The sequence below is a fragment of the Ictidomys tridecemlineatus genome, chromosome 9, assembly GCF_052094955.1.
Source record: "Ictidomys tridecemlineatus isolate mIctTri1 chromosome 9, mIctTri1.hap1, whole genome shotgun sequence".
Lineage (NCBI taxonomy): Eukaryota > Metazoa > Chordata > Mammalia > Rodentia > Sciuridae > Ictidomys > Ictidomys tridecemlineatus.
Genome location: NC_135485.1, coordinates 8,830,579 through 8,846,309, shown reverse-complemented (window position 1 = coordinate 8,846,309; position 15,731 = coordinate 8,830,579). Strand labels below are relative to the sequence as shown.

The 15,731-nt window shown below is 42.3% G+C and overlaps 1 long non-coding RNA gene across 2 annotated transcripts; it reads right to left on the bottom strand.

The window, feature by feature from the left end:
- Positions 1–4,238: 4,238 nt before the first annotated feature.
- On the bottom strand, positions 4,239–7,189 carry LOC144366614 (uncharacterized). Of its 2 annotated transcripts, none has more exons than XR_013425695.1 (2): positions 5,339–7,189; positions 4,239–5,049 (listed from the first exon to the last, which is right to left on the bottom strand). It is a non-coding gene; the product is annotated as an uncharacterized LOC144366614 (long non-coding RNA). The 2 variants fall into 2 exon arrangements; XR_013425696.1 differs by having other exon boundaries at positions 4,239–4,872.
- Positions 7,190–15,731: the final 8,542 nt, after the last annotated feature.

Sequence of the window (15,731 nt, the reverse complement as noted above, 5' to 3'; positions counted from 1 at the left end):
AGAACATATGTAAGACACAACTTCTATTATGAATTTGAGGAATGAAAAAATTTTTTAATTTATTTATTTATTCTAATTTGTTACATATGACAGCAGAATGCATTTCAATTCATAGTACACATATAGAGCATAATTTTTCATGTCTCTGGTTGTACACTAAGTAGAGTCGTACCATTCGTGTCTTTATATGTGTACTTGGGTTAATGATGTCCATCTCATTCCATGGTCTATCCTTCCCCTCTGCCCCCTCCCTTCCCCTTCCTCCCCTTTGCCCTATCCAGAGTTCCTCAATGTCTCCCCGCCACCATCCCCATTATAGATCAGCATCCTCATATCAGAGAAAACATTTGGCATTTGGTGTTTTAGGATTGGCTTACTTAACATAATATTCTCCTACTCCATTCATTTACCTGCAAATGCCATGATTTTATTCCCTTTTAACGCTGAGTAATATTCCATTGTGTGTATATACCACAGTTTCTTTATCCATTCATCTACTGAAGGGCATCTAGGTTGGATCCACAATTTAGCTATTATGAATTGAGCTGCTATGAACATTGATGTGGCTGCATCACTGTAGTATGCTTTTTTAAAATCCTTTGGGTATAAACTGAGAAGTGGGATAGCTAGGTCAAATGGTAGTTCCTTTTCCAGTTTTCTAAGGTATCTCCATACTGCTTTCCATAGTGGTTTCATCAATTTGCAGTCCCACCAGCAATGTATGAGTGTGCCTTTCTCCCCACACCCTCACCAAGATTTATTGTTGTTTATATTCTTAATAGCTGCTATTCTGACTGCAGTGAGATGAAATCTTAAAGTAGTTTTGATTTGCATTTCTCTGATTGCTAGAGATGTTGAACATTTCTTTATATACTTGTTGATTGACTGTATATCATCTTCTGAGAAGTGTCTGTTCAGTCCCTTGGCCCATTTATTTATTGGGTTATTTGTTTTTTTGGTTTAAGATTTTTTGAGTTCTTTATATATCCTAGACGTTAGTGCTCTATCTCATGTGTGTGTGGTAAAAATTAGCTTCCAAGGAATGAAGAAATTTTGACATTGAGAAAGTTTAGTGACTTGACAACACAGGGATAAAGGTTAACCAGAGACTAATGTGTCTAGTACCCTAATTCTATACCAACCATCATGCAAGATCTAATGATTTGCCCAGGCTTCTCATCATTCATTTCACAAATATGCATTAAAATCCCTGCTCTGGGCCATTCATTGGGCTCCACTGTCCCACCCAAAGACATGCTGTCCAAAACCTTGTGCTATACCCCACTTTTGTGATCACACTGTGTCTATAGGAAAGCAAGACTCATAGCAGGCATCACAGCAAGGAGGAGGCAGGAGGCTGAGTGAGACTCCCCAAGAGCAGGCTCTGAGTGTGGATGGGTCCTTTCTCCCTCTGACTCCTGATTTTCTCATGTTTGACTATCCAGGCCAGAATTAAATTGCCTCAGGACCAGGACATCTGGGTCTAGTTTTGACCGTCTGCAAGTACAGCTTGCAGCTTTGCTAGTCCAGCAGGGGTGTTGAAAATCAGCACAACTGGGATGCATTGTCCCCGACTTGCCATTCACTTCCTAATCAGTCATCGAATTTGTTTAAGCTTGATGCTAGCCTACTGTGCTTCACACCACGTTCCTCAACAGAAGTCTGCTGATGCATTTATTGGGGGAACCAGTCAGCTCTTGCTCTGGCTGCTGCAGTAAGCCTGGAAACTGAAGCTTAGATGATTTTCCCCTCCTCATTATCTCTGAGTGCTTATTTTGGACAAAAGTTTGTTTCCCTCTTTCCCTACTCCTCCTGTTCCTTCCTTCCCTCCACAGGGCCAAGATAACCTGACTATTTACAGGCCCCAGCAGCTTGACATCTGGGCCAATGTGCTGCCCTGCTCCAGTTCCATCCCACCGGGACATGCACGTGCATTTGCATACATGTGCTCTCACACCCACACACACACACGCATGCACACACAGAATGTGAGCCAACGAGACACTGTATGGCCTCAGGCCAGTCACATTCTTCTCAACCTCCAATTTCTTTTCAAATTCCAATTTTCCCTTAATTCCCAAATGATGATGTTAGAATTTTTTTAAAAATGCCTGAGATAAAAGACATGTTTAGAAACAATCCACCACAATATTCCCACATTCCAATCATTTTAGTGCCATCTTCATCATTCTTGCCATATTTACATACCACTATCCTATCATTCATTCAACTATTATCCTTTAAATTATTTATTTTCACTTAAATTCATGTATTTAGATGGGACATTTTATCACTGTCACAAACAGAAAACCATAATCATTTACCACAAATGCAATAATGCATAAAGAACAATAAAACAGTGTAGGAAAGTTCTAGTAGGAATATCAGACTGCCAGAAGATCCCCACTGGCTGCCTGTCTTCTCTGTTGAAATGACAGGCTTTGTTTTGACACAGCAAGTGTTAAAAGGTGCTGTAGTCGGGGCTGGGGATGTGGCTCAAGCGGTAGTGCACTCGCCTGGCATGCATGCAGCCCGAGTTCCATCCTCAGCACCACATACAAACAAAGATGTTGTGTCCGCCGAAAACTAAAAAATAAATATTAAAAAAAAATTTCTCTCTCTCTCTGTCTCTCTCTCTCTCTCTCTCTGTGAAAAAAAAAAAAAGGTGCTGAAGTCACAGTCACACTAGCACTGAAGGAGACTTGCTTCTTATCCTAATCAGAATCAGTAAAAGCCGTGCTCTCTCCCCAAGGGTGTTGATATTATTTAATACAGAAACCCAATATCACCAGAGATCCCCCCCAAGAACTTCTCTTTGATACAATGTGGTCACTATGGTTCTCTGGGTTCACTGTTGGGATCTAGGTTCATCCAATGCTCACAAACTGACACAGTACTTCCCCTGCAGGCATTGCCAGGAAACTTGGATCGGAAAGTGCTCAGAAGCAGGCACACTCAAGAGTACAACGTGCTCTCAAACAATGTTTTGAACAACATAGTCCTTTCCCTGGCATTTCCCCAAGTCCATAGCTCTAGGAATCTCTGAACTTGAGCAGTTCTGTGTTATTCCCTTTCCTAAAGGAACTTCTGCCCACGTACAACAGGGGGCAGTTTCCATTGAGGATTTGGGGAGCTCTGAGCTGGTTTCCCTGTCTTCCTTTTCACTCTCTCTAGATGCTCTGTGGAGCAGGGAGCAGGTGGAACACCCTTATGAGAAAGTCAGTCCAGAGACTGCCGGAGGAAGACAGACAAGAGACAGACCCACAAGGGAGGTACTGCCTTCCACTTGTTTAGTAGTGTGTAGGGATAAAGTATTTAAATGTTTCAGCTTTTAACATGGTCTGCCTTCCCATTTCCATTCTACCATTTTCCAGCAAGATAAAGTTGGGCAAGTGCCTCAGTCCATCTGAGCTTTAATCTCCTCCTTAACAGAATGGCTTTAGTGACCTTGGTGCACCATGGTTTATTAGAATGTAAGAAGTTGTGGCAGGCATAGTGCCAGGACACAGATAAACATCCCAAATGAACTCAGTCTCCTCCCCTTTTACCTTTTATTTTTTTTTCTTTTCTTTTCTTTTTTAAACTTTGGCACCCTCCACAGAGGTCCAAAATCAACCCTCTTTTTATTTGTTTGATTGTTTGTTTTGCCTTCCAAATCCTGAGTCTCATCTGCACAATGAAAAAATAAGCTGTGAATTTCCATAATTTAAGTTTTGTTTTCTGTGACTTGATTATGGCAAGTGCTGTATGGGAGCTGAGTGGAATGATAAGGAGGGGCAGAAAGAAGAGAGAAGAAGGACTTTATACAAGCAAACCCGACAATCAGCCCCTTTTGAATAATCATTAGCAGCCTGCTGGAAGCTCCAAGTCCCCTCAAGATTTGGGGGATGAGAGGGTAACAACATGAATCTAGCAAATGTGGTGCATTTTGTGCATAGATTTGAATTAAAGAATTCTTGGTCCATTTTGCATACCAAGTTGGAGAGGTGGAGAAAGGTGCAAAGAAAAACAGAGAAACACCTCCCCCTGCTGCCTGGATGGCAAATAGCAGCACTGATGTAAAAACAAATTCCATGATCCTCTGAAAACGCTCACCCCCACCCCTAATATTTGCAAAGGATTCACCAGGTGCAGACATTTGAATTTTGTGCGATGCATTTTCCCATCTAAAGCTTCCTTCAAAGGTTGTAAGAATGATAATAGGACATTATTACAATGATTATGTTCTTCACTGGGTATTTCAGTACTTATGTCTTTATTTGAACAGGAAATACATAGATGGGATTTTTAAAATCAAAATGATACACAAGTTATGAATTGGAAAATCTCGGTTTTGCCTTCCTTTTCCACATCCAGATACTTTTATCACATTATTATTGCATATACAAGCAAATGTTAACTATGTAGTCCCCCCACCCCTCATATAACACTTATTTAGGACACTGTTCTTTATTTTGCTCTTGTCACTTAACAACAGAGTTCAGAGTCTTTTTCCATTTCAGTACAGAGTAAGCATCCTTATTCTTTCTTTTATGAGCTTGTTATATGTGAAAAGAACACATCTTCAATTGGGAAGCCATGTGAGTTGTTTATTGCAAAAAGTGAATGACTTATACATTTTAAGGTAGAAGTGACCTCCTTGGGTGCACAGGTAGACACTTCCTATAACCCCTGCCTAGTTTGTTTTCTGATGACCTTCTGATTAGAACCTCCCACCTTGGTACCCACTGTGCTCCATAGAAGAAGAGAGCTTCGACGTTGCTGAACTTCAGAGTGCACAGAATTAAAGGACTGAATGTCACCAAGATTTCTCTTCAGAAGCCCAAAGTGAAGGAAATAAATCACTCTCTTTTTTTTCCAGCTGAAATGTTCCTATAAAGGGCAAAATGGAAAATACAGACACCACTGGCTTTATTGGCTGGTTGCCATAGCCATTGGCACCTTGTGACAGTGGCAGGCCTGCCAGCCCTCCATGGAAGCCAGGTTTGGCTTGCTATATTTGAGAGAGTTAGAAAACTGTCTTCCAATGCAGGTAGTGAGCCAGCAAGACTGTCAAGGTCAAAGAAAAATCCAATTATACACAGCAAACACCGACTGTACAATTAAATTACACCAGTCAGGAAAACATTTGATCTTCCACAACTATCTTTTCCAGAAAATTCACCCTCAAATCAATCAGAGCTACTCATCAGCACCCAGCTGACCAGTTCCTTCAGTCACCCAGCATCCTGCAACATGTCTGCAGAGACTGGTCCTTGTCCACCCACATCCTTTTGACCCCCATCCCAGAGGTCACAGCAGCTTTAGTGAGCAGTTCCCAAGCACATAGACATCTTACCAGCAAGAAATTACTTCTCTCTTCCTGGGGTTTTTTCTGGCCTCAGAAGTATGTTCTTCACAGTCCAGGCATGCAGGGCAGGACAGGGAGTTGTCCCCAAGAGCAACCCTCCATGAGCTACTTCTGTTTGCCCCTACTAGGGCAAGGCTAAAGGGCAAGGCATGCAGACTTTCAGAGGAACTCTGGTGGGTCTGAGCCCTACATGCGCACAGTAGAGACTCCCCTGTTCGCATACTGCTTATTGTCTTCTTCCTGGGATAGTCTCCTACAATAATCTTGGTCCTTAGAAGACAGAGGCCTCACAGTAAGGTAACTGGTCTCCTGTTATTCATTATTTATTTACTATCATTATTTAAAACAAAGAATCGTTAACTAGGAAGCACCCTTGGGCTGAGGGAGAGCACCCAGGAAAAAAGCAAACTTGAGAAGGACCCAGACTTCTAGGGGAAGGTTTGGTTCAGCCCACTGGATAGCAGAGAAGCTGCTTTGGCTGGGCCACAGGTGGCCTGGAACCAGTGGGACTAGGCCAGCCCCGGAGTGCAGGCTGGGGTGCGATCAGGATGAGATCCCGGAGCAGGTCAGAGCATGAGGCCTTCCGAGGGCGCTGGACGCAGGACGTTGTAGGAGCGGCAACTCTATGAGCGACCCACTACCCCGAGAGTTCCTGCACAGGTCATGCAGGAACCTGCGGAGCGAGGCCGCCACCCACCTGAGTGCAGCCAGGTAGGGAGTCCGAGCACTGGGGAGCGCAGGAGCCCTTCAGGGAGCGCAGGCTGTGCTGGGAGCTCTGCTTTCCATGCCCGGGGACGAGGGGGATGCACAAAGGTTATCAGCAGGCAGAGGCTGCTCCGTCCCAGAAGGAGCGTTCCTCCTTCACTCACACCTCGGAGCCCCTGTGCGCGCGGAGACAGCGGGACCCGGCCCCGGGTGCAATGTCCTACAGCGCCCTCTACTGAGAAAGCTCAATATCGGGCTCACTTTAAAGAAGAAAAGCCTAAAAGGAATCCTTTTGTTTGCCACAGAGCATATATTGAAGGGTACATTCAGAGCTGAGACCAAAAATTGACAGCAATTACGGAATAGGCCACTTTCAAATCTAGGTCGCAAGAGCCTGCTTTTGAAAGGCTCCAAATCAGAACAACTCCTAACAGAGCCGATTTCAGTCCAGGCTCTGGGTGACCTAAAAGAAGGGCCTCAACATTCTGGAGTCCTCACTTTCTCACCCGTAAAATGCAGGTGATAGATAACAAATAAAACATGCCTTAGGATGTTGAGAGAATGGGCGGCCGGGGGAATTGACCATCCAAAAGGCATCTGGTACAAAATAAAAACTCAGAAAGTGTCATCTTCCTTCCACTTTTGCAAACCGAATTGCAGCCACATAGTTTCTTTCTCCACTTTTTAAGAGTCAAATTGATAAGGTGATTGGAACTGTTCTACCCAAGACATTTTATCCTTGAAGGTGGCCCAGGGTTGGCAGGAGGAGGAGCTCAGTGAAGGGACTCTTTGTTCTGGAAAGGGACTGAAGAGTTGGAAATAAAGAACAAAGATCAACACGTGTTTCTGTTCAGAGAAAGATTCAAATGGAGAAGTTTTCCAAGATTATGATACAAAACTTCCTCTTGGCACTCAAGTAAGTAGGTTTTAAAGGTTAATAAACAGTGTGATAAGAGCTATCATTCACTGAGAACTCTCTGTTAAGAATTCAGTCACATTCTCTCAATCCTTAAAATAACTCTTTACGATAAATGCTATTTTTTAATCTCGGTTTTGCAAATGAGAAGGCAGAGACTCAGAGGAAGCCATTTGCCCAAGGTCAAAGTCAGAATTTGAAACTATGTGTATATGACTCCAAACCTCAGCTCCAACTGCAAATCAGAACCCCAGTTTGGACTAAGAATTCAGCAGACTGTTGCTCTGGTCCACACTTTATCTTTAAAACCCTATGTGTTCTAGGGAGTTATTCTTTCTTTCTGGAGGTAGTGCACCCTCCTTCATAGAATAAAAAATGAGTGCTTTGTAGGAGTGGTACCAACCTCAAGGATGTTTTGGAAATGTGTGGGGATGTTGGGCTCCATGACAAGAGGGCACTCACTGGCATTTCATGTGTGAGGGCCAAGCAGAGTACCCTATGACAATAATGCGGAGCTATCCACTCCATAAAGACTAGGCTTCACACCCATATAACCCACAGGTATTCAGGTAGTTGAAAAAGTTGTCAGAACTTAGGCTCTAGCTCCTTTTTTCACCTAAAAACGAGCATTTTTATATAATTTCTTTGCTGTATTTTATGTTTTATTGCCCCCCCCCCCAGTGCTAGAGATAGAACACAGGGCCTCACACATGCCAGGCAAGCATTTTGCCACTGAGTTACATCCTCAGTTCTGTGCAGATTTAATACAATGAATTTCCCGGAGTCAACAGAGAAGAGATTTGTACTTTATGAGAGATCTTGCCATGCATTGGTCACCATTTAGAAAATGCCACACATGATACAACTTACCAGAACATGTCAACTTTTTCCCCATGTTTCTGTCTACCTGTGTATAGTTACAAATACCTGTGTATTTCATGGGGTCTTTAAAAGTAGGAGTAGGCATTTGTGTGTTGAAATATTCATTGCCTTACTGTAAATTACTTTCTTTTCATTTTCTCCCTTGAAGAATGGCAAAGATATCATATTGACTTTTTTTAAAAAATACATCTGTGGGCAAATCACATGATCTGTGAACATCATTGCAAGACATTTCAAGAAGCATTATAAAATATTTGTTTTAAAAGGGGAACTCTGGGCACAGAAACTCTGAGAGAGGTTCTAACTGCTCTGTTCACTGAAATTTAACAACTTCAATACGAAGCCAAGACCAAAACGTACACTCTGCAAATATATTCTGTTATTCCCAAAAGACTTATTAGCACTGACTCTGAGTCAGGTACTGCCAGGGCTTCTGGGGATACAGGAGAGAATAAGAGGAACTGAGTTCCTGACTTTATGGAGTTTCTCCTGGATAAAACAAAGCCTTTGTGTCTTAGTCCACCCCACAGCTTCTCTCTCTCTCTCTCTCTCTCTCTCTCTCTCTCACACACACACACACACACACACACACACACACACACACACTCACTCACACAATATCATAGATTGGTAATGTGTAAACAAAAGAAATTTACTGAACATAGTTCTAGAGGGTGGAAAGTCCAAGGTCAAGGCATCAGCAGATTTGATGCTTGGTGAGGGCTCATTCCTTACTGATGGCACTTTCTGTGTGTTCTCACATGGCAGAAGGAACAAGAAGTTTCACACATGCATGTTTTACATGAAGCATATTTAATATTTACAGTTAAGAGACAACAGATACTCTGGATTCATGCCAGCCTGTTCCCCAATGCTCAGGAAAACTGCCCTGGGCAAGTAGTCTCAACTGTGTGTGCCTCAGTAGCACAGCAGCTGAGGGATGCTGAAAGCAGCCCTGGGTTGTGTTGAACAAGCCAACCACCAGAAACACTGTGCTGAGTCACTACAGTGTCCAAGTCCATGTCTTGCTGCTATAACAGAATCCACAGACTGGATACTGTATAAAGAAATTTATTTCTCACAGTTTTGAAGACTGGGATTTCTAGAAGCTAGAAGATGGCACATGATAAGGGTCTTCTTCTTATTCCTCATATGGGGAGAGAGAAGGCAGATAAACTCATCCTCTTACCAAGAGCCCACTCCTACCATAACTCACCTTCCCATGATAACAGGATTAATCCATTCATACCATCTCTTAAAGGATGCACCTCTCAACACTGTTGCCTTGAAGGCCAAGTTTCCAGCACAGGAACTTTGGGAGACATGTTGAAACCATAGCAGAGGGCATCCTGTTTCTGGGGAGGTTGACTGGAACAGAGCTCAGATTGTCCAGCCTGTCTCTCCTTATCTCAGGATGCTGTGTTCTCAGGACATTCTCTGGTTATTGTTGAGACCTGCAGGCAAGAAAGGAGGAAAAACTGGTTTGGTCCAAAGCCACCTGAAGAACTGTTCATTCCTCTCTGGTTTGCCAACAGGCCTCCAGACATGACACAGTGGGCACCCCTACCTCCGTCTTCTTGTGCAATAGCTATTTTTGTTTTAGACAAATATCACACTGTATTAGCTTTGACTTCTCAAAAGTACGGTTGTGCCCATGGTGTCATATGTGACATTCATGTTCCCAAATGCCCCTTCCTGAGCCTTGGAAGACATAGCTAAGCGACTGACACTCTTCTCTGCTCACCCTTCAAATCCCTCTCACAGCAGCTCTCCCTGAGTCTGCATCACTCCTTGAGAGCTGGCACATGAAAGAAGACTAATTTGCCACTCTGACCTGTGTGTATTCATCTTTGCCTTGTCTGTAGCATCTAGTTTTAGCACTTGTCAAGCTCATAAAAAAATTTAAAAGAGAACTGATATTTATTTAGCATCTAAAACTCAACAGTACTCAGGCTGAGAATTTTTTTATATGTATCATACTTCTTAAATCCCTACAATAAAACTCCTGTGGGGGGGTGGGGGTGGGAAATGTAATTTGCAGAGCAATGAAAGAAAGTGAGACCCATTTAAGTAAGAAACACCAACCCACAGATGGGATGGCTAAGACAAATTCAAATCCAGGTTTGTCCACCTTGGAATGCCATGCTTCATCAACTTTGGATACTCAGTAATCTCTAACATCAGAAAAGAAACATGCAGTGGCTGGTTTCTTTCCTCCACTATTGTGGACAAATCATCCAGAATCCAGATCAAGGAAGCAGACATGCATGAACCCATTAGCAGTGAGTTAGAAAGAGCAGATTATAGATATCTTCATGCCAAGAAGTGAACAAAAATAAGTAAGGTCTTATACTAAAACTAAGTGAGGCAGAATCTGCAATCTTCAAGATTGACTGTTTACTGGCTGTTAATTCTGCAGATTTGCTTTTCAAACACATTAGGTCTTCTGACGATGTAGTTGGAGAACACCTCCTGCAATCCCAAGTAGAGTGTGGATGCATATTCTCTGCAGGACTTTGGTTTTCTTGCTTTCATATTGGTTTTCCTCCTACAGTTCCATGTACCTCATCAGAATTTGAAGTTAGGAAAGCAGAGCTGCACCTGACAAAGAAGAGGTGACTCTTGGGAGAACTGAGAGGACCCTTTAAGCACAGACCTCAACAGTCAAGGTCACTGTTTTGAATCTGAATATAGATGTGCCACCCCCTTTCCTGGACAGCACATGGCCACAGAGAGGAAACAGGAGAAAAGACAGGAAAGAGGGGAAGAATTCTAGAAAGTCAATCAGAAGGTCCTTTTGCCTACTTTCCTAAATACCAGTCATGCTCCTTATTCCTATACCATCACTACTATTATTTAATTGAGTTTAGTTTCTTCCTAGGGAGTAACATCAATGAAATCATACACCAGATATTTTTCATACTTTTTCCCAAATAGACATTAAAAAAATGGTAACTACAAATATTAAAGTGCCCACCTGAGTATCAGTATCAGTTTATATAGCTCTCCTGGGACATGCACCATACCTTGAGAAATACTATCAAGTTCTTTGGATTCATGACTTTCTATTTATTTTCTTATTATTATAATTGTATAAATTTATGGAGTACATTGTGATAATTCAATACATATATCATACACCTGCTTGTTTCAAGTACCATTTGAGGTCAGAGAAGAGGAAACCTAGGGTTAGAAAATAAGGCAGTGAGCAGAAATTGGACAATTATGACTGAAAGATCTTTTAACAGAAGCTATAGTACCAATGCATCAATGAACCTCAAATTCACAGCTCAAATGCCTCTGGATCATTGGAGTCCCTTTGTTCTCCCTTAAAGGACACTTCAAATAGTGACAGCATCTAGAAATACAATCACATACTCAAGGGCCACTCCAGAAGTGCTGAAGAATAATCTGAGACTTCCACACCTCTGACTCCTTCCTCACTTGTAGTTCCTCCTGTTTCACCTTCCAGCCACACCCCGCAGCAGCCTACTTGGGATCTGCCCTCCAGTGGAGCCCAGCATCTGTTTCCATGTAGAAGAAATGAGCTGCTCCACAGAGCCATTCTATCTGTGGGTTGGTGGATCTTACTATTTCTTACTTGAGAAATAGTCTCCTCCACCTATCCACCTATCAGGCAGAGAAAACCATCCTGCCAGGAATGAAGTCTTCTTCCTTCAAAGGCTGGAGAGGGAGTCATAAATATTACAAATGTTGCCAGAGTTTAGCTTGTTACAAGAAATCATTTTCCAACAGGCAGAACTTTCTGGCTCATAGTAGTGATGGTAGCTCAGGCACAGTGTGCCTCACCCAGGAGGGGAGGGCATGAAGAGGTGGCATTGGAAGACTCTACACAGATGAGGAATTGCATTAGATAACCACTAATGCACACTTCTAACCTTGGCATTCTCTGCCTCTTCAGGGCTCTTGTGGCCCTTGGTTCACAGTGAGGAGAATTATGAAATCTGAGGTCATTTGGAGAAGCATTTGGGCTGAGAAGACTCTTTGACTCTAAATCAGGAATTGGCAAACTTATTCTGTAAAGGGCCAAATAATACTGATTTTAGACTTTACAGGTTGTATGTTCTCATTTTCAATTGCTCAATTCTGTCATTGTAAGCATGAAAGAAGCCATAAATGATATATAAACAAATAAGAATGGTTATGTTCTAATAAAATTTTATTTACAAAATGGGTGCAGGTAGAGTCTTAAAATTATTTCAAAATAAAAAGCTGAAACTGGCGGCAGACTAGATGTGACTTTGTGGATGTAGTTGGCTAACCTTGCTCTAGAGGAAGTTGTCAACCTGAATACCTCTCTCCTTTCCTGATTCATCCATTGACCACCAAGTCAGTACCACCAGTACCACCTCCTAAATATTTTTTGTGACTGCCCATGGTAGAAATAAGCCAGAGTTAGGTAAGCTTACCCAAATCATCCATGGCTGTAACCAAGAAAAGTCCAAAACTGTCCTTCCCTTTGGGGGACATTTCTTAAAACATCAATGGTCATTAAAACCCCTCGGGTGGAAGAGTCATAGCTTTCTATCTGAGACAACTATTGTAGGTTTAAGGGTGCTAAGATCAAGCCACGACCCTCCCAGATTCCTAACTAATAAAGAGGAGACCCAAAGAACCGTGAGAGAATCAAGACACAGTATTCCTAAAGGCAGGCAAGTACCAAACAACTCCCATATTAGTGCTTTGGTATGACCGTGTTGAAAGCATGGATTTATATAGACTTACCCCAGTTTTGTCCTATTCCTTGAAGACCTAAAGGTCTACCTAGAAGGAAACAGAAGCTCAAGAGGCGACCCCAAACCACCTGACCAAGAGCTGTTCTCTTGAATTGTTCTCACAGGAACAGAAGAGAGTGAGGAAGCATTCCTGGGCACATAGCCCTGTGCTTCAATGCACAGGCCTCATCACTGAGTCAGGGTGACTCCTCTGATTGATGATGTGGTGACAACCTGGAATCCACTGGATTGAATTGACTGGGTGTCAGACCACCACACTGAATTCAATACAGGGGCAGGAGGAAGAAGCCCTGGGGCTCTTACAACCCAGAGGAACAACTCTGATTAGAAGTTAATTAGCATAACTAATTAATGATAGTGACAATAATTAGTCCTTTTGAATTGATCTTTACACATCTTATCTCATTTATTATTCTGAACAACCCTGTGAGAAAAACATTCATACCAATCTAATTTTCACGTAGTAAGTTGACTAGGGCAATAAAACTTAAAATTGGTTGTAACTAAGAAAACTTGGGTATTATAAGTTCATAGTGAAAATTTTAACTTAGCTTTAGGGCAGGTTGTTCTTTTGTTCTGGAAATACTCGTCCCAATAGCCTCTGTAAGTTAAAGAAAGTAAGATCATTCCTACCCATTGGTTCAAGGATAGGAACACTTTTATGGGACTTGGAAATAGAGCATTGAAAGAGCTTGGGTTCAGAAAAAGCTGGTAGGTAAAATGATAATAGGTATTCTCTTATTTTTTTATACATATGAACCCTTACACACATAAAGAAGAAACAAAGGAAACTTCTGAGAGAAGAGGGTTTGGTGTTTATTGTTACATTTACTAAGACACATCTTATAGATGAGAGAAGACCTACCTGAAGCCAAGTGGCAAAAAGAAATGGAAGAATGACCGAGCAGAAACATTCCAGGAGTATGGGCTGGTAACCCAGGCTTAGGTGGTGGGAGCAGAGTGCTAGAACTAAGTGGGGAGGGGAAAATGTTACAGTCTGATGTGAGGCTGCTCCTCGGGTGCTGGGCTCTGCCTTGGGAAACATGGCGGCCCTGTATGAAGTGGAGGAGCTCATCTCTTACAGGCTGTGTCCCTGAAAACCCAGGCCAACTGTGGAGAATGGTATCCTTAAGCAACTGTAACCCAAGAGAATGACCAGTGTCCACTGTTCTCTGAGGAAGTTCTGGAAGGGCTGGCATTTGTCCAGACTACGAGGGACTTCTCAGTTTCAGCAAGGCCAAAAAAAAAAAAAAAAGAAAAGAAAATCCAAAGAATTGTTATTCATCTGCAGAACACCAGGGAATATTCTTTGGCATTTTGTGAAATGGCTTCTAACAATAAGCCACAGAGGGAGGGTACCCACTAATCTGAGCAAGTGGAAGATTTTTGTCACAAAGTGTCTGTTAGTAAAGGCACATTTTTATATTTATGTGAGCTGTTAGGGTCCAGGGACTTCCAGATTATGAGCATGTGAGCCAACTGAGACTCAGAGAGAATTAATAAGAGGATCTTAAAGTTCTTAACATTTGCGGCACACACAATTACATGGGGAGCTTCTAAAACAGACTGATGTTTGGGCTGAAATCCAGTCCAATAGAATCAGTCTTTTGGAGAACAGCCAGGAATCCACTATTTCTGAAAATCTCCCCAAGTAATTATAATGTATAGCCATGTTGTGAAGAACAGGCCTAGTTTGAGGTAGATAGATCAGAGAGAGACAGACAAAGAGTGAGACAGACACACATTGTGGGGGAAACCATGTAAGATGGCTGTTCTGGGGCTTCAGACCTCACCAAAGAGGTCCCCATGAACTAGTGCTTTACCAGAGCCTTCGAGTATCTCTGAATACTTAGTAAGTAAAAACACAACATGATCAGAACTCCCATTTATGGAGACCCTATGCACCAAGTCCTAAGCACAGACTTTAATGGTAACCCTCTCACTGGCCTCCTACACCTGTGTCCACACCCAAGGAGGCTGGCAGTGATGAGGCTGCTGAGGCCTAACGGCATGTATAACGGAACAGTCCAACCCACATAGCAAGCCGTGATGCTGCTCGGGTTCCATCTTAGGAGAAAAAATGATACTGAAATTCATTTGTTACTAGGGATATGGGGTCTGATTAACTTTGAATTTATGGCAATTTGTGACAGGGAAAAATGCAGCCAGGAAATTGAAACCAGCCCAAAGTCTGCCCTGGTAGCTTCCCTCTGTCTTTCTATGTCCTTTCCTGGGTTTAAAGTAGGAATAAAATAGGAAGAACCAGAGGGACACTTGCAGTGTTGTACTACTAAGTGTTTAAAAACTAGCCCTATGGGAAGAGAAAGGCTGATTTGTGTCATTTGCCAATTTCTGTGATATAAATACTACTGTGATGGTCAACTTGTAGGTACAAAATTGGCATTACCTACTTCACAAATTTCCTAAAAAATTAGCATTTGAGTTGATTAGCCAGCCCTAGTTTACCTCTGGAACTGATTCCATTCTACAAAAAATAATGCTTTTGTTTTTTTTTAATTAGAAGTAGAGCCTTCCCCATCCATAGTAGAATCCAGATCCTTTTGGCATCCTTCAGTGATCATGTCACTGGGAAGAGGGTCTGAAGGAGTTCCAAGAGTGGAGTGGGGACTTGCCTTAGAACATGTGGAGTCCTTGGAAAATATAATGGAGAAAAATTTCAGCAAATTCCAGTCAAAGACTGTTGTAGTCAGCTTTTTTAGTGCTGTGACCAAAAGACCTGACAAGAACAATTTTAGAGAAGGAAAAATTTGTCACTCATAGTTTCAGAGGTTTTAGTCCATAGATGGCCAACTCCATTGCTCTGTGCCTTGATAGAAGGGTGTGGAGGATAAAACAGCTCAGGTCATGGATACCAGGAAGCAGAGAGAGAGCTCTCCTTGCCATGACAAAATATAAACTTCAAAGGCACGCCCCCAATGACCACCTCCTCCAGGCCCATACTACCTTCTTACAATTACCACCCAGTTAATCCCTATCAGAGGATTAATGCGTTATTAGGTTAAGACTCTCATAACCCAATCATTTCACATATAAACTTTCTTGTATTTTCTCACATCTAAGCTTTTGGGGGAACACTAAAGTCTAAATCATAACATTACAC